This window comes from Musca autumnalis, unplaced genomic scaffold, assembly GCF_047663935.1.
Source record: "Musca autumnalis isolate F117 unplaced genomic scaffold, ASM4766393v1 scaffold_1, whole genome shotgun sequence".
NCBI lineage: Eukaryota > Metazoa > Arthropoda > Insecta > Diptera > Muscidae > Musca > Musca autumnalis.
In genome coordinates this window covers 193924027-193949046 of record NW_027411644.1, presented here as the reverse complement: position 1 = coordinate 193949046, position 25020 = coordinate 193924027, and the positions used below count along the sequence as shown (strand labels likewise).

Genomic DNA, 25020 nt, shown 5'->3' with positions numbered 1-25020 from the left:
CTTTATAGACGAGTGGAAGGGAGTCTTTATAGACGAGTGGAAGGGAGTCTTTATATATATTAAGGAAGTCTTTATAGGCGAGTCTATATAGACAAGCTAAAGGAATCTTCATAAGCGAGCGGAATGTAGTCTTTATAGGCAAGCTGAAGGGAGTCTTTATAGATGTGCTAAAGGGAGTCTTTATAGATGAGCTGAAGAGAGTGTTGCATAAATTATATACGTCTTTAATGAACAAACCTTCGGCTAAATAAACCACCGTGCGACAAAAGCAAAACTACAAATCAACAACTTCGACAACTTTCCCAAAAGATTGCTCTACTTGTTCTTGAGCCTTTCGTCGCAGACGTCATAGAAGTTTCAAAATGAACAAAATTACGGTGTACACAATTTGACACATGTACATACATGTGTATGTATGTATGCGTTTTCCTCAACTCAACAGAATGCCAGCAACAGCTTCGCAAAAGCTAGTGCATGGAGGCAGAAGTGAGTAGTAGCGGCTGCGAAAAGAACTTGAAGAACGAAATGAAGCACTTGAATAAAAACGTTTTGGCGCGCAATTAAAAGAGCATCAAGTGTCAGATAAAGTGGCAGTAAAGTACACTTAACAAAATGCCAAATTAGTACAAATATTGTTATCAGCTCCCACAACTGCTGGCAGGATGGCAATTTTCCGGCAATGCTTTTTGGGGTCTCCGTCATTTGTGGCATGTCAACAGCACCACCCACCTCTTTTTCTCTCCACCTTGTGGCACACATCTTTACACGAGTTCTTACTTCACTAGTTTTCGTTTCAGTTTTTTTGTATTTCTATTTATGGATGTTTGTTTATTTCCTTGCCTTTTCCATCCTTTTCCTACTTTTTTTCGTCAGCAAATGAACACGGAACACTTGAAGCTGTTTTGAAATACAAAACACAATTAAACACAAATGGCGTAACCAAGATGATGAGGACAGCTTCGAGGACAACGACGCACAGTGTTGCCGCTTCCTTGTAAACGTGGACAAAAATAGAAGGAGTTGACATAGGTCGATGAATTTTTATACAAGTACTAATGCGGGCATAGGAATGAAAAATTCCCATTTTGGTCCATATCGGTTCAGATTTGGATATATCCCCAATATATATATTTCTCCGATTCTGCTATAACTCAGCCAATTTTAATTCAACCGCCTTCAAATTTAATATGCTATATTTGCTTGGGCCCCTGATCAGTTTTACCGATTTTGTTAAAAATCGGATCAGATTTCGATATAGCCCCCACAGATATATATTACCCCGATTTTGTTATAACTCAGCCAATTTTAATTGAACCGTCTTCAAATTTAATATGCGATATTTGCTTAGGCCTCTAATCAGTTTTACCGATTTTGTTAAAAATCGGATCAGATTTCGATATAGCCCCCACATATATATATTTCCCCGATTTTGCTATAACTCAGCCAATTTTAATTGAACCGCCTTCAAATTTAATGTGCGATATTTGCTTGGGCCTCTGATCAGTTTTACCGATTTTGTTAAAAATCGGTTCATATTTGGATATATAAAACGAAGCAGTCAAATAAAGTGAATTTATCCACTGAGGGAAAACAAGGATTCTTGCTCCTTTCGTACAAATTGTTTATGATGATATGGTTGTGGCTCCGAGAATCGGAGTTTATAGGATGTAAACTTTGCATTTTTTAATTCGAAAGGGATGTCTGTTTCATGTACCAAATGGTCGAAACTGCAATTTGCTGCAATTTTTAGATACACTCCATGAAAGAAGCAAAATTCGTGAGTTTTGTATAACACGTTACTGTTTCAATCAACATAGCGGTACTTTATGTATACACATTATATGTAAACTTTTTTTTATAAATTGCAAGACTATCGACCACTCTTTAATTCCCTATTCAAAAGTTGTGGAATATGTCAATAACTTCTTTAAAAAATTTCCATGAACATGGGTTTCTTTTTTAAATACATTTTAGTAAATGTCACATACGAAAAATGTTCTATGTTTAACGAGCTATAACTTTATAGTAACACCAAATATTGACAACATCTTTGAGGTTTGTCCTATTTGAAGTGTTCTCAATAAAATAAAACCATAAAATTATAAAAAAGTCAAGAACACATTTTTCGATTTTTGTCCACTGAGGCAACACTGTGCGACGTCGTCGTCGTCGACCACGATGACGATGGGCTTTGGTGACGACAGAGACAACGATTTTGTTTTTGTTTTTGGCTTTTTTCACAACTCATTATGGAAGATTAACGACGATGAACAGTAAATGGCTGTAGAACAACAACTGAAAATCCAGCTACAGGACATTCGGCACATAAAAAAAAAAACACTCAGCCTCAAACGAAATACAGAGCAAACTGCCATAAAAGAATAATTAAACAACAAGCAAATAACGGCGGCGATGACGGCAACAAGTGGAAAACGGAGAGACATAAAAACACGAATCAACATTTGTAAAGAGCCGCAAAGTGTACGAATAACCTTAACGAAAAACCCAATACTTATGCTATCCTTTCATGCCAATCTCCGGGCGCCCACCGCCTCAACAACCACATCGTCATTGACAATTCTCTTGAATTCATTCGTAGCTATGGCCTTTATCCAATGAAGGCAACTGAAGTCAAATGGACCCTGAATTAGTCAACCACCTTCCGCCTCCCACCCATGACTAAATATAGTTTGACAATTACAAATCCTTTTTGATGGTGCGGAGAGAAAATACATTCAAATATAACGACAAAAAAAAAAAAAAAAATAAAACGATATGGAATTGTGTAACCTTTGACAGGCGTCAAACCAAAATAAACATTGCATAAAAGTGACGATTTCGCCTCAGCATCCAATCTTATTTTTTCGCATTCAATTTATCTATAAAATCAGAGAGTGTCAGTGGTACTTATTTGGCTGTCACGTACGTGTTTCAATTTTGTTAGATGTCCTATCTTCGATAGCCGTTGAGACAGTGAGTAGGGATGAAAATAATACCTTGCAGGTGGGTCGGTTTGTAAGAGGGAGAGGTTTGAGTTTATCATGATAGTTGATTTCAAAAAGAAAAATAGGAGCAAATGGGAGTCTAAGTAGAAGAGCAGAAGTGAATTCTTATGAAACTGAGAATGTAGTCTTTATAGCAAAACCAGAAGAGAGGCTTTAAAGACGAGATGAAGGGAAATTTTATAGTCGAGCTCAATTAAGCAGATAAAACCTGAATGCAGTCTATATAGACAAACATGATCGAGGTATTATAGACTACATGAAAGCAGTCTTTATAGATAGGGAGGGGTGTTTAAGGGAGTTCTCACAGGAGAGGCGCTCTAGACGGACGTGCTAGATGACCAGAAGGGTGACTTCAGACTAAATGGACATATTTAAGGCGAACTGAAAAAAGTCTTATATGAAGACTATAAGGGGCATCTATAGACGACCAGAATGGAGACTTTAGATACGAGCTGAAAGAGTCTTTATGGATGAGCTTAATGGAGTCTTTTTAGACGAACTGAAGGGAGACTTTAAAAATAAGCAGAAGGGAGTCTTTATAGACGAGCATGAAGTAGTCTTAATAGACGAACCAGAGGTAGTTTTTATTGACGAACAGCTGAAGCTGAAGGAAGTCTTTATAGGCGTGATGAAGGGATCTGTTATACACGAAGTGAAGGTAGTTTTTACAAACGAGCAGAAGTTTGGTTTTATATACGAACTGAAGTGAGTCTTTAGAGACGAGCTGAATGTGGTCTTAATGAAAAAAACTGAAGCGAGTCTTTATAGACGAGCTGAAGTGAGTCTTTATAGACGAGCTGAAGTGAGTCTTTATAGACGAGCTGAAGTGAGTCTTTATAGACGAGCTTAAAAGAGTCTTTATAGACGAGCTTAAGGAAGTCTTCAAAGACGAGCTTAAGGAAGTCTTTATAGACGAGCTGAAGTGAGTCTTTATAGACGAGCCGAAGTGAGTCTTTATAGACGAGCTGAAGTGAGTCTTTATAGACGAGCTGAAGTGAGTCTTTATAGACGAGCTGAAGTGAGTCTTTATAGACGAGCTGAAGTGAGTCTTTATAGACGAGCTGAAGTGAGTCTTTATAGACGAGCTGAAGTGAGTCTTTATAGACGAGCTGAAGTGAGTCTTTATAGACGAGCTGAAGTGAGTCTTTATAGACGAGCTGAAGTGAGTCTTTATAGACGAGCTGAAGTGAGTCTTTATAGACGAGCTTAAAAAATTCTTTATAGACGAGCTTAAGGAAATATTCAAAGACGAGCTTATGGAAGTCTTTATAGACGAGCTGAAGGGAGTCTTTATAGACGAGCTTAAGGGAGTCTTTATAGTCGAGCTTAATGGAGTATTTATAGACGAGCTTAAGGAAGTCTTCAAAGACGAGCTTAAGGAAGTCTTTATAGACGAGCTGAAGTGAGTCTTTATAGACGAGCTTAAAAGAGTCTTTATAGACGAGCTTAAGGAAGTCTTCAAAGACGAGCTTAAGATAGTCTTTATAGACGAGCTGAAGTGAGTCTTTATAGACGAGCCGAAGTGAGTCTTTATAGACGAGCCGAAGTGAGTCTTTATATACGAGCTGAAGTGAGTCTTTATAGACGAGCTTAAAAAGTCTTTATAGACGAGCTTAAGGAATTATTCATAGACGAGCTTATGGAAGTCTTTATAGACGAGCTGAAGGGAGTCTTTATAGACGAGCTTAAGGGAGTCTTTATAGACGAGATAAAGGGATCTGAAGGGAGTCTTTAAAGACGAGGTGGAGGTAGCCTTTATAGACTCTGTGAAGGGAATCTTTATTGACGAGCTGAAGGAAGTCTTTATAGACGAGGTGATGAGAGTTTTTATAGACGTGCTGAAGGGAGTCTTTACATACGAGGTGAAGGGAGCCTTTACAGACGAGCTAATGGGAGTCTATATAGACGTGGTGAAGGGAGTCTTTATAGACGACCAGAATGAAGTCTTTACAGACGGGCAGAAGGGTGTCTGTATAGACGAGATGTGGATAGTATTTATAGACGAGATGAACGGAGTATTTATGAAGGAGCTGAAGGAAGTTTTAATAGATTAGTTGAAGGGAGTCTTTATAATCAAGCAGAAGGAGTCTCAATAGATGAGCTGAAGGGAGTTTTAACAGCTGAGTTGAAGGAAATCTTCTATGAGCCGAAGGGAGCTCAATGGAATTTTTAAAGACGAGCTGACGGAAGTCTTTATTGATAACGGGAAGGGAGGATTAGACTTGTAGAAGGAAGTCTTTATAGACGTAATGGTGGGAGTCATTACAGTCGAGCTAAAATAAGTCTTTATAGACGATGTGAAGGCAGTCTTTTTAAACGACCAGAAAAGAATCTTGATAGGTAATCAGAGGAGAATCTTTATAGATAACCTTACGAGTTACAGGTCTCTATAGACGAGCTAAAGGAGATCCTTATAGACGACCCAGTAGGAAAATGGGGATTGCATTACTTTGGAATCGAGAAAGGAATGCGAATGATCAAAAAAATGCAATTTGATTACCCACTATATTCCTAAATCCAATGGTAACGGAATCAGTACACATACAATTCGTAGATTACATATTCATTTCTTCTGGACCCAAGAAAAGAATGCATTATTTGCCTAGGACATGTTTCGTGTTAACAATAATGTATTCTGGAATCAATAAACCATATTGTTTCTGCATTACCTTCTCGTTTACCATTGCTTCCATTTTCCCACTGTGGAGCTGAAGGAAGCTTTTATAGAAAGAATAGACAAATTTAGAACAAAGACCATATTGGTTACTCTAGCGGCTAAAATATGGGTGTTTATACCATATACCTATCCAAGCGAAAGAGTACAATGAAAGCGATTGTGTCCACGCGTATCTACTCAGCGCTACTTGATTGTCCCGAAGGTAGCACGAATTCATTTGACATCTGTGCAGATAGTCTTTGGGAGGATGAAAAGGCACCATGCATTGCAAAAAGGAGTACTTAATAAAAAGGACTTATGTGGAGAAGTGGAGCATGCACTTTGACGACAAACACCTTGAGAGCATTAAAATTAGAGAATGGTCCTCAAGAATGAATCTATTGAAATAAAGTTGGCTGCATTAAAATTTAAAGATGGGGAAGCTTAAACATTCGGAGAAGGACTGTGTTAGATGAGTTCAACCTGAGGGAATGAGTTGTGATGATTGTTGCTGATGCATCAAGCGTGATTAACAGCTAATTAACAGCCGTTGTATGTATATAGTTCGACTCGAACAAATGTTCGAAGAGAGAAAAAAGTGTTTTTGGAGCCTTTGGACTTATTCCGAAAAAAATATACCAACCTTCTGCAAAAATTTTCAAATAGATATTTTGTGGGAGGTACCCGAACGACATGGTCCATATTTTAACCGGATTCAAGACTGGATGAAATAATACGATGTTGGGACCAAACAGAAATTCCCTGCGAGAAATCAGAAATTCTTGAGGATTTGCCATTTTAGCTGGTGTTGTCAGGGTTTCGTGGAGATCTTAGCCCACTATCTCAGGAAGTATGGACGTGCCTTAAAGAAAAGGTTACCGTCGTAAAGCCGGCCGAAAGCACAACCTACTGCAAAAATTACAAAACGATCCGAGAGGTGCTCTCAAACTTCACTTTTTCCGATTTTTGCTTCATTTTTAACTTAGTTCGTTGTCTCTTGCGATTTTCCATTTCCCCATTTATCCCTTTCCCCCGCTATAACATAACGTTTATGGCTACGCGTTGCAGTAGATTTCAGGGTAGGCCATTGTTGTGCCAATATTATTCAATCGGTTGCAATTGCAACATTCCATCCGCTACAAGAGGATCAATGCGGTTTGACAGAGATATGTGAGTAGTGCTGCTGACTGAAATTAGTTTTAGCACCGCGGAGCCTATCAATGTAAATTCAAAATGTTCCTACAGTTGGGTCAAGGATATTTTTTTTCTTTATAAATTTAATAATAAGGTTGCTTCGAATCTATTCTAGTCACTCGTAAAATCTATATAAATAAAAATCAAATGTCCTTCGTTGTAATGGTATCAGTTTAGAACGGCTGGACCGATTTGAATAATTTTTTTTTGACATGTTCGTCATAATGCAACTTAGGTTTGGTTATTTGACCACGGCCACTTTTTGCAATTTTGAATTTTAATCTTTTCTACAAAAACTACTGAACTGATTTCCAGAAATTGTCAGGTAATGTACAGCGATGGCCCCCTTCGAAAATAGGCTACATAATTTGTTGAATTTCGGAAGGGGCGGAGTACTTCCCCTATAACCTATTTCTTTACAAATGCTATATTTAAAATAATTACTAGACATCGGATTTTTGCATATTTTTGATAATTATAATGCAAATAATTCGTTTATTAAACAATAAAAGCTGGAGCTTTGTACGTATTATTGATTATTTTCAATATGACATCGAATTTCTATCATTGGAACGATATATATATATATATATATATATATATATATATATATATATATATATATATATATATATAAACGTAGTTACAATTGGTTGAAATTTCCAAAATATGCAAAAATCCGATGTCTAATAATTACGAATGTATCGGTGTAGAAATAAATTTGCGAGACAATTTTGGTTGTGTCTCCGACCTTACCTACTTATTTGGACCCAAAAACTTGACCACGCCCACTTTTTAAAATATGTTTATACCCTCAGCATTTATGCTAACGAGGGTATATACACTTTCGTTCGGGCAAAATGTGCCTAATCGAAATAATGGTTTTAGACCTCATGTATGTTTGTTCGAAATCCGTTTTATGCGATTTGGAGTCGATTTCGAGTCGATTTAGCAATGTCCGTCCGTCTGTCTGTCTGGTGCGCACGATAACTCTCGACCGGATGAACCGATGAAACTTACCTTCGGTACCTCCCCGACAAAAGTTCGAAAGTGTTCGGAAAAATTGTGCGAAGGATAAATCATAAAGGTAGTAACCGATTTGGTCCATACTTTACACATCGTGAAATTTCTATCAGATAGATGAGGTTTCAATATGGACTCTATCGGTCCACTCCTTCGCGTACCTCCCACACAAAATTTCGGAAAAGTTAAGTTTCGAAGGTTTGCTTTCGAATCACCTTGATTTTTGTTTCAACAAATTTCATCAGGGCAAGTCCATAGCCTGAAATACCCTAGACAGACGGCAACGTTAATTTGCATTAAGATGGTCATATAACTTTTAACCTTCTGAACAACTGTTTTGTTGTTGTTTTCAATGAAAATTGTGCCTCAGAGCATGAATATGCTTTCTCTCTTACATGAATATGGGTTCTCTTTTACAGCATGACAACGTGTGTAGTGGTTGGAGCGAAAGTTAACTCTCGAACGGATTGAAGAAAACAGATGGTATTCACGATATCTCTTGAACGGAGCAACCAATTTGGTCCAAACTTTGGATCTCCTAATATTTTGTCCAAATTTAGTTTAACTTTTAAAATGGTTCATATCGGTTCTCTCCTTTGAGTACCTCCCCCACAAAAGTTCAACATTTGTGTCTAAGTGCAGTTTAGGGTCTGTTCGAAGATCCTTTGGAAATGTATACAGATGCTATTCCTTGTGGTCCTGTTTACAGCGATATAATGTTTTCCATTGACAAGTTCATGCATCGTGGCATACTGGTCCAAAAGTTATACGATGACCGACTGAAATTACTAGTGGTCGCGATATCTATCGAAAAGATATGGCTCCCAAAATAAGATCCACTTCCATAATGGACTATGTCAGTCCATTTTTTTAAGTACCTCCTCCGCAACACTTTTGGACTTTAATCCAAATCTACATTTTTGTCAGCCAAAAGAGGCCACAAAATTCTAAAAAGACCCTGAATACATTCGATCTGTCCATAGGTGAAAGATTCATTTCTCATAGGCTGAGGGTATATCTCTGTCACCTAAGCCGACTGATACTATTTTTACTTGTACATACATCTACAAAACTACTGAAGCGATTTTCTTGAAATTGTCAGGGAGTGTACAGGGATGGCCCCCGAAACAGGCTACATATTTTGTTAAATTCCAGAGGGGGCGCGGTACCTCCCCTATGCGATATTTAAAAAAACGGTTTAACAATTTACGAATTAATCTACAATCCAGGTACTTCTTTGGGGCCTAAAGACCCGACCACGCCTGCTTTTTTAAATATGTTATATCTCCATGAAGTTTGCAGCAAAAGCTCAAGGTTTGCCGTTGTTATGTATATTTTATGAATTTCGGAGGAGGTGGGGTACCTTCCCCACGCCTTCCTTTTATATCAGTTTCAGCATAAATTTTGGGAGACAATGGGGTTGTGTGTATACTAGGTATTTATTTGGAGCCAAATTACCAGACCATGCCCACTTTTTAAATATGTTATATATTGAAAACTAATGACCACGCCCACTCTTTTCAATACATTATTTTTTGAAAACTACTGAACGTAATTTCTTGCAATTTTTAGAAAATGTTCAGAAATGTCCCGTGGTCCAAAATGCCCTTTATTTATAGACGAATAAAGCCCGGGAAGTGCATCGGCTTGCAAATTAATTTTCGAGACAACGGTGATGGGGGAAAAAATTCGACAAAGCCCATATGAGAATGAAAGGTTACAGACAAATCTGTAGATTCATTTAAAATCCTCCTCGGTTTGACAATGGGCCGAAGAAGTGAGGTACAAACTACCAATTTCTGAATTGTCAAGCATAAAGTCCATACAAGGTTGTCATTAAAACTCATTACAACAGGCCAGCAACGCGGACGGAGGTCTGCTAGTCCAAGATAAATTCTGCACGTTAGCATCTTAAATCCGATCTGAACCGTTTCCGGGTATCTATTATCCCCTAATTCACGTCTTCATTATAAATTGACATATTTTATCTAAAGAAATACCAAAATGCCGGCAAGAAAGATCATGCCATGACCCAGTATCACGAAAATGCAATAAAAAATCGTAATATTGGTACTAAAGCTAACAATTTCTATTGGCATATTTCGACGTACCAACCAATAGCACCACAAAGTATAGGCCAAATGACGAAAGAAAAAAAAAATACTCTCACAAATTGCTTGCGATTTGAATGGTTCTTTCGATATGTTGTGAAAATATTTTCATTCTTTGAAAACAACTAAAGCTAACACCAACACGCTGCTGCTGTGAGACTAAAAAGAAAAGCCTCAAAACACCATTCAAATTGAAATCGCCCAAAAATGCGAACAAAACTTAATATCCTCAATAACAAGCCGAAGAAATATTCAAATAAAATGTTTAGTGTGGAGGAGGAGGAGGATTGAAATGAATGAATGGATGGGTAAATGCTTTGTATTGCCGTACTAAAAGCCAGCACATATACTTATGTATCATGGGTGTGCGTATGTGTGTCTGTTTGCCTCGGAAGTGGAACAATTTCATTTGCAAGAGAATTATTATCAATTTCCTTACAATTTGAAATCTATGGACAGACAGACACATAGTTCTGAAAATGTACAACTATTATTATCTCCTCAGTCACTCTGTGGGAGATAAATACATTTAGAAGTTTAGTGGGGAAATATTCATATGCACACATGCCAAGGCGTAGTAGCTGATGATGGCGACCAATAAAAAAGGGGTTCCGTTTGTAGCTGTTTCTTGTTTCAACAAAATAAAAACAAAACAGAAAAAAGCTGATAGCCAAGAATGTTTGCAATTTTTAACACTCTATTTTATGGAGATACATGGAAAAATGTCTAAATCTTTACATGACATTCACTCACTAATACACAAAGACACACACGCACACACTCCAACTGTTGTATAAATTCATATGAATTTGACTAGAAAAACTTTGAAATACAAAGAAATTACAAACAGAAACTAAAACTAGGGGACATTATGACCCCCCGTTTGGAAATGTAATGTCGTTTCCTAATGGAACGAATGTTAGATGAAAAAAAAAAAAAAAACAAAACAGGACAGGGCAACAAAGTTTTGAATACTAAATAGCAAATCCGACAAGCGTGTTTACCCAAACAAGTTAAAGACACTTTTGATGTCCGTAGATGGAAAACTACTATAATTTCTAATATTTGGAAATTGTTTTACATGAAAAGTTTCGCAAAATGGAAATATGATGTTTTTTTCAATAACAAGAACAGTGTTAATATTTAACTTAACTTTGGAGGGGATACATTGGCATTTTTAGTTGACTTTCAATCAATCTATGATACCATCAAATAGTTTAAACTGTCTTAAATCCCTAGAAAAATATTCAGATACGAAATGCAATATTTTTTTCATGGTGTGAGAATGTGGAATTGGATATATTGTTCTAAAGGAGAGATATTCCATATCTAAGGAGAAAATTTAATTCATGGATTCTCATTATTTACTATATGAATAATGTACTTTAGCTATTATGTATTTTTTTTTAATGATAAAAATGGAATTCAATAAATATCAACTTCAAAATGAAAATTAATTCATGGATTCTGAAAAAATTGTTTGCACCTTTATTAGATTATTTTGCACTTGATACTGATACCAGAGCAGAACGTATCTAGATCTGTGTCTTTTACCTTAATTAGCCATTGAATTTTCGTATCTAACAGGGTTCTGGTAAAAATTACGTCCACAGGAGTTTTCTGTACTTTCGCTGCTTTTATCTTCCGAAAATAAACCAAATATGGTAATTGGGAACTCTATAAATTACAAGGGAAACCCATTTCCAAAACGACCTGTGGCCAGACTTTAAGCTATATTTAAATGCACATCTTTGGTCGTTTGTAAGAAAGCTCAATCAACAAGTGTGGACGTAATAACTGCCACTAAGGAATAAAAAACACAAACAAAAATTGCATTTGAAAGAAGAAAAGTTCTATGACAGAGAAGCCGCTCCACAGCCGATATGTCTGAAGAGCCTTCTATTCTATAGAAAAGCCCTACAGAGGTCATCTATTCTATAGAAGAACCCTACAGAGGTCTTCTTTTTTAGAGAAGACCCCTACATAGGTCTTCTCTTCTATTCTATAGAAGACCCCTACAGAGGTCTTCTGTTCTATAGATGGTCCCTAAAGAAGTCTTCTATACTATAGACGACTCTACAGAGGTCTTCTTTTCTATAGAAGACCCCTACAGAAGTCTTCTATTCTATAGAAGACCCCTACAGAGGTCTTCTATTCTGTAGAAGCGCCCTAAAGAGGTCATCTATTCTTTAGAAGACCCCTACAGAGGTCATCTATTCTATAGAAGAACCCTACAGAGGTCTTCTATTCTATAGAAGAACCCTACAGAGATTTTCTATTCTATAGAAGAACCCTACAGAGGTCTTCTATTCTATAGAAGAACCCTACAGAGGTCTTCTATTCTGTAGAAGAGCCCTACAGAGGTCATCTATTCTTTAGAAGACCCCTACAGAGGTCATCTATTCTATAGAAGAACCCTACAGAGGTCTTCTATTCTATAGAAGAACCCTACAGAGGTTTTCTATTCTATAGAAGAACCCTACAGAGGTCTTCTATTCTATAGAAGACCCCTACAGAGGTCATCTATTCTATAGAAGACCCCTACAGAGGTCATCTATTGTATAGAAGAACCCTACAGAGGTCTTCTATTCTATAGAAGACCCCTACAGAGGTCTTCTATTCTAAAGAAGACCCCTACAGAGGTCATCTATTCTATAGAAGACCCCTACAGAGGTCTTCTATTCTATAGAAGACCCCTACAGAGGTCATCTATTCTATAGAAGACCCCTACAGAGGTCTTCTATTCTATAGAAGACCCCCACAGAGTTCTTCTATTCTATAGAAGACCCCTACAGAGGTCTTCTATTCTATAGAAGACCCCTACAGAGGTCTTCTATTCTATAGAAGACTCCTACAGAGTTCTTATATTCTATAGAAGACCCCTACAGAGGTCTTCTCTTCTATAGAAGACCCCTACAGAGGTCTTCTATTCTATAGAAGGCCCCTACAGAGGTCATCTATTCTATAGAAGACCCCTACAGAGGTCATCTATTCTATAGAAGACCCCTACAGAGGTAATCTATTCTACACCCTACAGAGGTCTTCTATTCTATAGAAGATCCCTACAGAGTTCTTCTATTTTATAGAAGACCCCTACAGAGGTCTTCTGTTCTATAGATGGTCCCTAAAGAAGTCTTCTATACTATAGACGACTCTACAGAGGTCTTCTTTTCTATAGAAGACCCCTACAGAGGTCTTCTTTTTTAGAGAAGACCCCTACATAGGTCTTCTCTTCTATTCTATAGAAGACCCCTACAGAGGTCTTCTGTTCTATAGATGGTCCCTAAAGAAGTCTTCTATACTATAGACGACTCTACAGAGGTCTTCTTTTCTATAGAAGACCCCTACAGAAGTCTTCTATTCTATAGAAGACCCCTACAGAGGTCTTCTGTTCTATAGAAGACCCCTACGGAGGTCTTCTGTTCTATAGAAGACCCCTACAGAGGTCTTCTGTTCTAAAGATGGTCCCTAAAGAAGTCTTCTATTCTATAGACGACTCTACAGAGGTCTTCTTTTCTATAGAAGTCCCCTACAGAGGTCTTCTTTTTTAGAGAAGATCCCTTCTCTTCTATAGAAGACCCCTTCTCTTCTATAGAAGACCCCTACAGAGGTCTTCTATTCTATAGAAGACCCCTACAGAGGTCTTCTATTCTATAGAAGACCCCTACAGTAGTCTTCTATTCTATAGAAGACCCCTACAGAGGTCTTCTATTCTATAGAAGACCCCTACGGAGGTCTTCTGTTCTATAGAAGACCCCTACGGAGGTCTTCTGTTCTATAGAAGACCCCTACAGAGGTCTTCTGTTCTAAAGATGGTCCCTAAAGAAGTCTTCTATTCTATAGACGACTCTACAGAGGTCTTCTCTTCTATAGAATACCCCTACAGAGGTCTTCTATTCTATAGAATACCCCTACAGAGGTATTCTATTCTATAGAAGACTCCTACAGAGGTTTTCTATTCTATAGAAAATCCTTATAGAGTTCTTCTATTCTTTGGACGACCCCTACAGAGGTCTTCTATTCTATAGAAGACCCCTATAGAGGTCTTCTATTCTATATAAGACCCCTACTGAGGTCTATTCTATATAAGACCCCTACAGAGGTCTTCTATTCTATAGAAGACCCCTACAGAGGTCTTCTATTCTATATAAGACCACTACAGAGGTCTTCTATTCTATAGAAGACCCCTACAGAGGTATTCTATTCTATAGAAGACTCCTACAGATGTCTTCTATTCTATAGAAAACCCCTATAGAGTTCTTCTATTCTATGGACGACCCTTACAGAGGTCTTCTATTCTATAGAAGACTCCTATAGAGGTCTTATATTCTATATAAGACCCCTACAGAGGTCTTCTATTCTATAGAAGACCCCTACAAATGTCTTCTATTCTATATAAGACCCCTACAGAGGTCTTCTATTCTATAGAAGTTCCCTACGGAAGTCTTCTATTCTATAGAACATCCCTATGGAAGTCTTCTATTCTATAGTAGACCCCTACAGAGGTATTATATTCTATAGAAGACCCCTACAGAGGTATTCTATTCTGTAGAAAACCCCTACAGAGGTCTTCTATTCAATAGAATACCCCTACAGAGGTCTTCTATTCTTTAGAAGGCCCCTACGGAGGTCTTCTATTTTATAGAAGACCCCTACGGAGGTCTTCTATTCTATAGAAGACCCCTAAAGAGGTCTTCTATTTTATAGAAGACCCCTATGGAGGTCTGCGGTGGTGTTTTATTGTATAGAAGGCCTATACGGTGGAATTCTTTTCTATGGTGTTGAATCCCTACGGTGGTATTTTACTCTATAGAGGAGCTTTACGAAGGTATCTTATTCTATAGCAGCTTCCTACAGTGTCTTCTGTTCTATAGAGGATCCCTACGGTGGTCTTTTCTTCCAATAGGTGGTCTTCTGTGGAGTTCTTCTAGTTTATAGAAGACCCCTACTTTGGCATCTGTTCTATAGAAGACCCCTTCGGTGGTCTTATGTTTTATATTGATCATCTAATCTGTAGAAGCCACCTACGGTGGTCATCTATTATATAGAAGACCCCTACAGTGGTATTCCTTCCTACGGTTATACCAGCAATGTTTGTGCCACGGAGTGGTGTAGTTGGATTTGAAAACCAAATTTCCTGATTACTTTCGTTAAGTATTTTGTATAACAATGGATTTCCTCCTTACCTACGCAGATGAACTTTGAGCTGCGTTATATTTTTTAATTAATCACTGGGACTGGTGCAATGGCTAAGTAACAACAGCACCCACTACCTACTTCACCATGGGCTTGCAGTACGAGTATTCTTTTGAAGCTTTCTTAATAACATAGAATCTTTTACAATTTTCATTTGTGGATGTTCTTTGGTAGCCCATCATACACAATGGACTGGAGGCACTTCGTCCAGCTAAAAATCCTACTGTTTGTGCGAAACCATTGTTAAAATGTGTTGTTGTTGTTGTTGTGTTTTTGTTCATCTCCTGTCGTTCACAATTCAAGGTGAAGGTAGTGGAGATGGGGACCTATGAATAATATGACGATGACAATGTTGACGTTGTAGCTGTTTCTGATGATAATAGCAACAACAACAACAGCGTTATTTACCTTTACCAACAATGATGAAGACGATGATGATGACAATGACCAACCAACAATCAAATCATTTTTATTATTGGTCTGAAAGAGAGTAGCAAATAAATTGCCATTATTGAAGGAAAAGAGCAAAAGTAAACGGCGGACTTTGTAGCGAATTCGAATCTGACTCCATTATCCATTCACACACACACACTAAAACACTAACAAGGTGAAGTCCAGGCTATTGGGGATTTGTAAATGGCCATAAAAAATTCAACTTCTTGGTGGTCGATTGTTAAAGGTAATGATGCAAATTAAGTCCGGAAGTATGAAGGAGTATGGGCCTCCATTTCTTTTCTTCAAAATAATGAGGAATTTCAGCAACAAATAAAAGGTCTTTCTTTATTACAGCCGGCAAGAAAGGCAGGGAGGAGATTGTGATGCAAATAATAAGAAATGCCTAGACCAAGAACTAAGAAAATGTCACGCGACAAATGTTGATTTCCTTTGATGAGGCTACACTCCGCAACCCACCACATCGCCGCCATCACAATAGTCTGGAGTTCGTTGCAATGGCGTTGTCAACTAACATGCATTCATTCTCTGTTAGGCCTCTAGGCACATCATTAAATCAAATGTCTACTACAAACATCCACCATCACAGCCTGCTTATCCCACCCTCTCTATAGTTTTCTCCTCTTCCAAATCACGAGCGCCCCATAAACTTGTACTTTGGTCTTGATCACAAATAAATTTGTATTGAATTGTAATCCACAAAAGTCTTTTGTAAATGTCTTGTTTCATGTCGTGTCGTGTCGAGACGAGATGAAGACAAAAAAATCAATTTCAGAAATGTGTCCAAAAATTCTTTAAATGCAAATCATTCTTGTCTTTTGTGGACGGACCTTGCCTTTTTGGTTGGCTTAAGAGCTGCATGAGCAGAAATTAAATATTCAATGAACTAGGAAATAATTTTTGAATTTGAAATATTAAATTCCAAGTTTAATAAAAGTTTGAAAATCGCATTTTCGGAAAAAATAAGTTAATGCTAAAATTTGACGTCGTAACGCCTTCGCTGTAATTTCTATGAAAATTCTTTGTAGGAGTTGAAAGTTTGAAAGTGACCAAAAAAATAAGACGGTAATGTGTCGTATATGAGAAAGTACCTGGCAACATATAACTTCAAAAGGTAACATGAGGGAAATCCACAGCTTGGTCCAGTTCCTGTTCTTTTCACATGGACACATATTTCCCATTGGAGTCACCTGTGGAACTAACAAGCGGTACGCAAATGGTCAGTGACAAGAACAATAAGAAAACCGAGAAAGATCGCAAGAAGGTCTCTGGTTTTGCTATTTCCGCAAAAAAGTTATATCTTCGGATTTTTGAGGTGATCGAATTAAGTACTATTTCATATTATAGGTAATCAGTGAAAAAATAGACCTCATATAACTAACTACACGCAGAAAAAAATATTTTTCACTTTTGATGGAACAACCATATCTGTTTTTGTTCCAACAATTTATATGTTTTGTTCAAGCATTGCATTTCTAACCCTAAAATACCATTGTTTTCTTCAAACATACAAAACAAAAACAACTTGCGAAATTCCTCAATATTGTAAAAATCATTGACAATACCTATGGTAGGAACTATCATAATCTAGAATTTTTACAAAAACTATTATCAGCCCAGAAAATCTGTTGCTGAAATGTTTGCTTTTGATCGTATATAATTCGCATATACACTTTCCGCATAACTTTGGTATATGTCACGTATAATATTATGAGCATTGACAAACACTACACATGGCCAGGTTTTGCATCGAATAAAGAGAAAAGAGAATAAAATTGTCGAAGAAATAGAATAATATTGTCCAGCAGACAACAACTATTGTTGGATATGACAAAAACAAGAAAAAAACAAAAAGTAATTAACAAAAACGATTGTTGGACTCACAATACTACATGCGGAATCTAACAATGTCTTTACAATACATATTTTGCTCTTCGAATATTGTTGGATCAATCATATTTTTTTCTTTTGGTGTATACATACAGATTTGAGGTACTTTTATATGGGGAGGTTTTGAAAAGTCCGGTCCGGCAGAACTTAACGTACATTTTTTAATAATAATTTTTCCCGATGGGACGAGGGAGACTACTCTCATATCATTGAGTGCACACCAGAACAGAGTCGGTATTGCGTCCCTTAGGAAAACACTTGTACAGAAGTTTTACATGAGTGACTTCTTAAACAAACGTAGAATTGAATGCCACTGTAGCGGTTTTCTTAGAATAGTCCACCACTGCAGGGATCTTCGGTCGAATAGAAGATCAACGTAGGACTCTTCTTTTCTAAAATGAAAGGCAACTGTAGGGATCTCCTAAAGTAAAGAGATGACTGCAATGGTCCTTTATAAAATAAAATAAACACTGTAAGGCTCTTCTATAGAAAGCCATTTTAAGAGCATTCTATAGAATAGATAGAAACTTTCTATAAAATAGAAAGCCACTTTAGGGGTCCTTTATAGAAGAGAAGACAACTGTAGGGTTCTTCTATAGAATAGAAAACCACTGTATGCGACTTCTACAGAAGGCCACTGTTTAGGTGTTCCATAGAAGAGAAGACTACTATGAGGGTATTTTATAGAAAAGAAAGCCTTTTAGAGATTAGAAGACAACTGTAGGGGTCTTCTACCGAATATAAAACTATCGTAGGGGTCTTCTATACAATAGAGAACAACCAGAAGATCACCGTAAGGGCCCTGTTTAGAATAGAAACCACCGTTGGTATCTGCTACAGAACAAACGACCCCGTTGGGCTCTTCTATAGAATTCAGAACCACCGCAGGGGACTTGTATGGAATAGAGGACAACCGCAGGGGTCTTTTATACAATAGAGGACAACCGCGGGGGTCTTCTATAGAATAGAGGACAACCGCGGGGGTCTTATATAGAATAGAACATCAATGTAAAGGTCTTCTGTAGAATAGATGTCCAGTGTATTGGCGTTCTATAGAGTGGAAGACGACGGTAGGGGTCTTCTATGGGAGAGAAGACGACTGTAGGGGTCTTCTTTAGAATAAAAGACCACTGTAAGGGTCATCTATAGAATACAAGACCACTTTAGGGGTGTTCTAAAGAATAGATGGTCACGTTAAGGGTCTTGTATAAATGGTCACTTTGAGGGTCTGCTATAGAATAGAAAATCACGTTATGGGTGTTCTGTAGAATATAAGGTCACTTTGGGGTCTTCTATAAATTAGAAGTCCACAGTAGGGTTCTTCTACAGAATATAAGGCCCCCTTAGTGGTATTTTAAAGATTGGAAGGCCACTTTAGGGGTCTTTTAACAAATACAAGTCCACAGAAGAGGTCTTCTATAGAGTAAAAGGCTACAGCAGGGGGCTTCTATAGAACAGAAGACGACTGTAGGGATTGTCTGTAGAATAGAAGACAACTGTATGAGCCTTCTGTATAATAGAAGACCACTATAGGGGTCTTCTGTAGAATAAAAGGTCTTCTATAGAACAGAAGACCACTGTTGGTGTCTTTCATATAAGAGAATACGACTGTAGCGGACTTCTAAAGAATAGAAGACTACTGTAGGGATCTTCCATAGATTAGAGGACCACTGTAGGGGTCTTCTATAGAATAGAGGACTACTGTATGGATCTCCTAAAGAATAGAAGACCACTGTAGGAGTCTTCTATAGAATAGAAGATCACTGTAGAGGTTTTCTATATAACACTGTGCGACAACAAAAAAAATTACAAGGAAAATCGAGTAGATTATGAAAGAACAGCTAAAAATATGAGACACGTGTATCGACGTTTTTAAAGTTTACGTCGGACAGTAACCAAAATAGGCGGGTCAAGTTCCGCCCATTTTTAATTTCTTCGAAATATTCGCATTAAGATATCTTGGAATCCTTGCATTTCAGGTATATAGTGTCTTTGGCAACTTTACTCAGGAGGGTGGGAGGAACATTTTTGATAAAAATTTTAACCCTCATGCGGTTCATCAAAGGGGTCTTTTTTGTCCTTTTTTTGAAAATCTTTCAAAAACTCCCTAAAAATGTGATCGTATCAAATCCAAATATTCTACAAAATTGTTCGCTATAAAATTTTACTATAGGTCTCAGAATACACCAAATCTGTAGCTCTTGTCTAATCGCCAGGAATCTCTAAAAATGAAAAACACGTTTTAGGGTTAAAGTCGGACTTCATCTGAGTTTATTCAAAATTGTCCCACAAAACATAATTTTAGAGAGATGATGTCTGAGACGAAAATATTCTCCATCAAATTTCACTATGGGTCACCAAAGAAATGAAATGTCTTTTTACATTTTATAGCATGAAAATATCAGTATCAATTTTGCTGAAAAAACATGAAAATATTTCCCAATTTTTTTGATGAAAAATTTGTCCTACTTTTTTCGAGTTGATACATGGAAGTAATATAAAACTTGGTTATAGGTGAAAAGTGTCAAAGGATAAAAAATTCTACACAATATTTCACTATGAGTTTCAAAATAAACCATATATCTATGTATACTATTTCCTTAAAAAATTAGATTACAAATTTTTATATATTAGGATGAAATTATATGTTTTAATTTTGGACTGTTAATTTTACATAATTCCATACTGGATCAAAATCTAGCAAAATCCTTTGCTGTTTGGGTATATTGTTAAAGAAAGAAATGTTTCAAAAGAAATTTCATTGTGAGTCTCTGAATAAAAGAAATATGTAACCATAACGTATAACATTCTTAGCAGCCCTTGTTTTTGGTGTAGGGCTTAGGGCCGTATTTTACAATTTTTAACCAGATTGTCGTTGTGATTAAAAAATATAAATATCTTATTGATGGTTTTTCGTTATAAATTCATACAGAAGATGTTGTGTGTTCAATTTAAATAGCTTTAAAAACATTTGTGGTGAATATATCTTTGAAAAATATAGAAAACCCAGATCGGACCTGCCAAAATTGCGTATTTTTAATACTTTTAACTTAAATCACATATTTAGGTTAAGCCATTGGTTGCTTATAATGTATGTGAAAATACATTAGAGGTCTACGGCTATGGTCCAGTGAAAATATAGGTCATATAGGCTCTCACATGTACAATTTGGTGTGGTGCAAAAAAACTACAATGATGGGACTCACTCCTACCTTGGTGGCATTTACGTAATTAACTATAGCAATTGACATAAATGAATATATCCTAATAGGGTTCGTTATGGTCATTCATGATACAGCTATTTACGTCAATTGCTACAGATTTGGTGTATTCTGAGACCTATAGTAAAATTTTATGGCGAACAATTTTGTAGAATATTTGGACTTGATACGATCACATTTTTAAGGAGTTTTTGAAAGATTTTCAAAAAAAGGACAAAAAAGACCCCTTTGATGAACCGCATGAGGGTTAAAATTTTTATCAAAAATATTGCCCACACCCTCCTAAGAAAAGTTGCCAAAGACACTATATACCTGAAATGCAAGGATTCCAAGATATCTTAATTCGAATATTTCGAAGAAATTAAAAATGGGCGGAACTTGCCCGGCCTATTTTGGTTACTTTCCGACGTAAACTTTAAAAACGCCGATACACGTGTCTCATATTTTTAGCTCTACTTTCATAATGTAATAGGTTTTTCCCATCATTTTGAAAAAAATTGAATTTTGTTGCACAGTGTAATAGAAGAATACTGATGGGGTCTTCTATGGAAGAAAATACCGATGTACCGATGGGAGAGAATACAAATGTAGGCGTCTTGTATAGAATAAAAGACTACTGTAGGGGCCTTCTATAGAATAGAAGATCACTGTAGGGGTCTTCTATAGAATAGAACACTACTCTAGGGGTCTTCTATAGGGGGTACTCTATGGAAGAAAATGCCAATGTAGGGTCTTCTATAGAATAAAAGACCACTGTAGGGGTCGTCTATAGAATAGAAGCCAACTGTTCGGTTCTTCCGCGGAAGAAAAAACCAATGTAGTGGACTTCTATGGAATAAAATACCACTGTAGGGGTCTTCTATAGAATAAAGACCAGTGCAAGGGTCTTCTATAGAATAAAGACCAGTGCAGGGGTCTTTTATAGAATAGAAGACCACTGTAGGGGTCTTCTATAGAATAGAAGACCACGGTTGGAGTCTACTATGGAAGAAAATACCAATGTAGGGGCCTTCTATAGAATAAAAGACCACTGTAGGGGTCTCCTATAGAATAGAAGACCACTGTAGGGGTTTTGTATAGAATTGAAGACCACTGTAGAGGTCTTATATAGAATAGAAGGCCACTGTAGGGGTTTTCTATAGAATAGAAGACCACTGTAGGGGTCTTCTATAGAATAAAGGACCACTGTAGGGGTCTTCTATACCACTGTTGGGGTATTCTATGGAAGAAAAGACCAATGTAGGGGTCTTCTATAAAATGTTGGGGTCTTCTATGGAAGAAAATACCAATTTAGGGGTCTTCTATAGAATAATATACCGCTGTAGGCGTTTTCTATAGAATAGAAGACCACTGTAGGGGTCTGGTCAGTGTTATTATATGCAACGGAAGTATGGACAATTAAAAGTGCTGATATAAGAAGACTGGAAGCTTTTCAGATATGGATTTATAGGAGAGTACTCAAAATTCCCCGGACAGCCCATATGACAAATACCGATGTACTGAGAAGGATGCACTGCGAAAGAGAACTTATTTCAGTTATAAAAAGACGAAAGACTGCGTACCTGGGGCATATAATGCGAAATCAAAAATATAAATTGCTACAAAATATAATCCACATAAAGGTAGAAGGAAGACCTGTTAGAGGAAGAAAGGAGACAACATAGATGGATAATATTACAGAATGGACGGGCATCAGAGATACTACAACCCTATTATCAAAGGCTAAAGATAGAAATGCCTTTGCAGACATACTAAGCAATCTTTAAACAAATATCGTATATATACGTATTTATAAAAACAAATCTATTTATAATTGTATTGGTCGCTAACATTCGGAAAACGAATTGGCAAATAAAGAAGAAAAAAGAATGCCAATCTTATTGATTTCATCCTGCGCCACATAAGCTGCAGAGAAAAACTTACTTCAGTTGGATGGGACAGAAATAACAATAACCCAAGTTTAAAAGGTAAAGTGCACTAACGTGTATAAGCAGCCCGCGCATGTCACAACTCAAGTTCCCAGCTTGCAGTTCTCGGGTAGTAGATAAAAAATTCGGTTTTGCCGTTTGTAACTCGTCAGAGTTACTTAACAAAGCTACAAGAGTAGTCTACTGTGTCAATACAACAAAATGCTCTCAATGCAAAAGTCACCAATGCACTAGGCACTTCCTGAAGTTCACGATCAGTAAAGAGATATCTGAATGTACGAGAGATAGCCTCTAGATCAATAAGTTTGACCTGTGTTAAATACCGTAGCGTTGCCACCCGTGGCAACGTATGAATCGCAGCTGCTCTAATAAAAAATAATCGTTTTGTTTTAAATAAGATCCGCATGGAACAGTCGCTTCAATTCCTATTGTACCAGAATTTAAGGGACAACGAAGAAAATCTCCGCCTCATGTAATAATGAACCGCATGACATGTTACACCTGGTGAAATACCCAAGCGAGTAAACCCAAGAAGACTCTGAACAGATTATCAAAAAGCTTTGAGTGGTTCGATCGTCATTGCAAAACATTATACAGGTGAGCCCGAATTTTATTTTAAATTAATGAAAATGTGCTTCATCAAAACAATGACTAATAAAAATAGACTTAGCTGAAAAACCAGTTGTCAACATCGGGCGAAACAATGCTGAACAGATAGGAAATAGTTTGGTCGCAAATGCCTTAATACGAAAAGAGCAACAACATCGCATAAAGTTACACACTGTATTATGCAGTCATTATGAGAAACATGTTGGATTTGTATTTCACAGCGGTTTAAAGATTTTGAGTCCAGATTAACCACGAAAGAGTAAAGATTGATGAAAATCCCGATAGTACCTTAATTGTTCAATACGCTTTCCTGACAATGGCGAAAATTTTAGCTTACATGGTCAAATATCCAATCACGGAATGATGTAGACTTCGCAACTGAGATATGGAATGTATAGCTGAATGTTACCAAACTCGTTCACTGGTTGATATAATGGGTACCTTCGATTATAGAATAATGCCTTCCGTAGAAGATCAAAAAGGTTATTCTTAAGTTATTCTATACATAGAAGGTATTTATGGAAGACCTACAGCAGATCTTCTAAGCTTCATTTTGAACCAAGTAAAGATCCTAAAAATGCCACTTAACCTAAGAATCATAACTTCTATAAAATATGTAAACATTACATTTTAACTTTATGATCATTTTAATTTCTTTAAATCCCCTTAGGATGATTTAGGCCACATTAAGCCGCCGACTGCTACTCTAGCAAATAAATATCCAGCATGGATGGTCGGTCATATCAATTGAACGTTTTTTCAACATCATTGAATCGTTATGGTTAACTGAGTAAATTAATAAAATAAATAATCGCTTTTGTTGGCCATTTAATTTGTTTCGTAGCCGTGGCGGTTGTTGTTGCTGTTGCCGTTGCTATTTTGGCGGTTGGTTGCTTCATTTATCTGATGTTCATTTGGCGGTGGCTGATGCTGCCGCTGGATTGGTTTAATTGTTTGTTTTCATGTCATTGTTGCTATTTTTGTGTTCGTTGAAACATTTATTTGTTACTGTTATTGTTGTTGTTATTCACAGCTAGCAATTGTCAGTTTTAATAATTTTGCAATTATACAATTGCGAAATAAATTAAATCGAATTGAGGAGTCGAGTCGAGAAGAAAATAGCCACATCACATCCTTCAACAGAAGCCGAAGCAAAGGCAACAGCAATGATGGAGATGAAAAGAAAAAAAAAATCAACATCCAGCGAACAACGAACAACACAAACCACTCAAAAGCCAAAGCAGAACTGAACTGAACAACAACAGCTCCCAGGAAAAAAGGATTCTGTTGTTTTTCATTATTATATTTGCGGATATTTTAAACCATTTTTATGCTATTAAAAAAGTACCCAGTACCAGAACTAAAACAAAAAACACAAACTCTGAAATGAAACTGACAAAAAATATCGGGCAACAAAACGAGCAGCGTTTTTCATTTTTTTTAACCCAAAAACAATGACGATACCAGTTTGGTATGAAGGGCAATTCCATTCATCATTTAACAAATCATGGTGGGACCATACCTGAGCAATAATGAATGGATTTTTGAAATGATTTTTACAGCCAAACGTGGATTTATTAAATAGGGTTAGAGTCATATAAACGTGGATTTTTTAAAGAGGTTTAGAGTCATATAAACGGGGATTTTTTAAAGAGGTTTAGAGTCATATAAACGTGGATTTTTTAAAGAGGTTTAGAGTCATATAAACGGGGATTTTTTAAAGAGGTTTAGAGT

The 25020-nt window shown here is 36.9% G+C and overlaps 1 protein-coding gene across 3 annotated transcripts in view; it reads right to left on the bottom strand.

The window, feature by feature from the left end:
- Positions 1-25020, bottom strand: part of orb (polyadenylation element binding protein orb) — a 280777-nt gene that overhangs the window by 89676 nt on the left and 166081 nt on the right. The window lies entirely within an intron of this gene.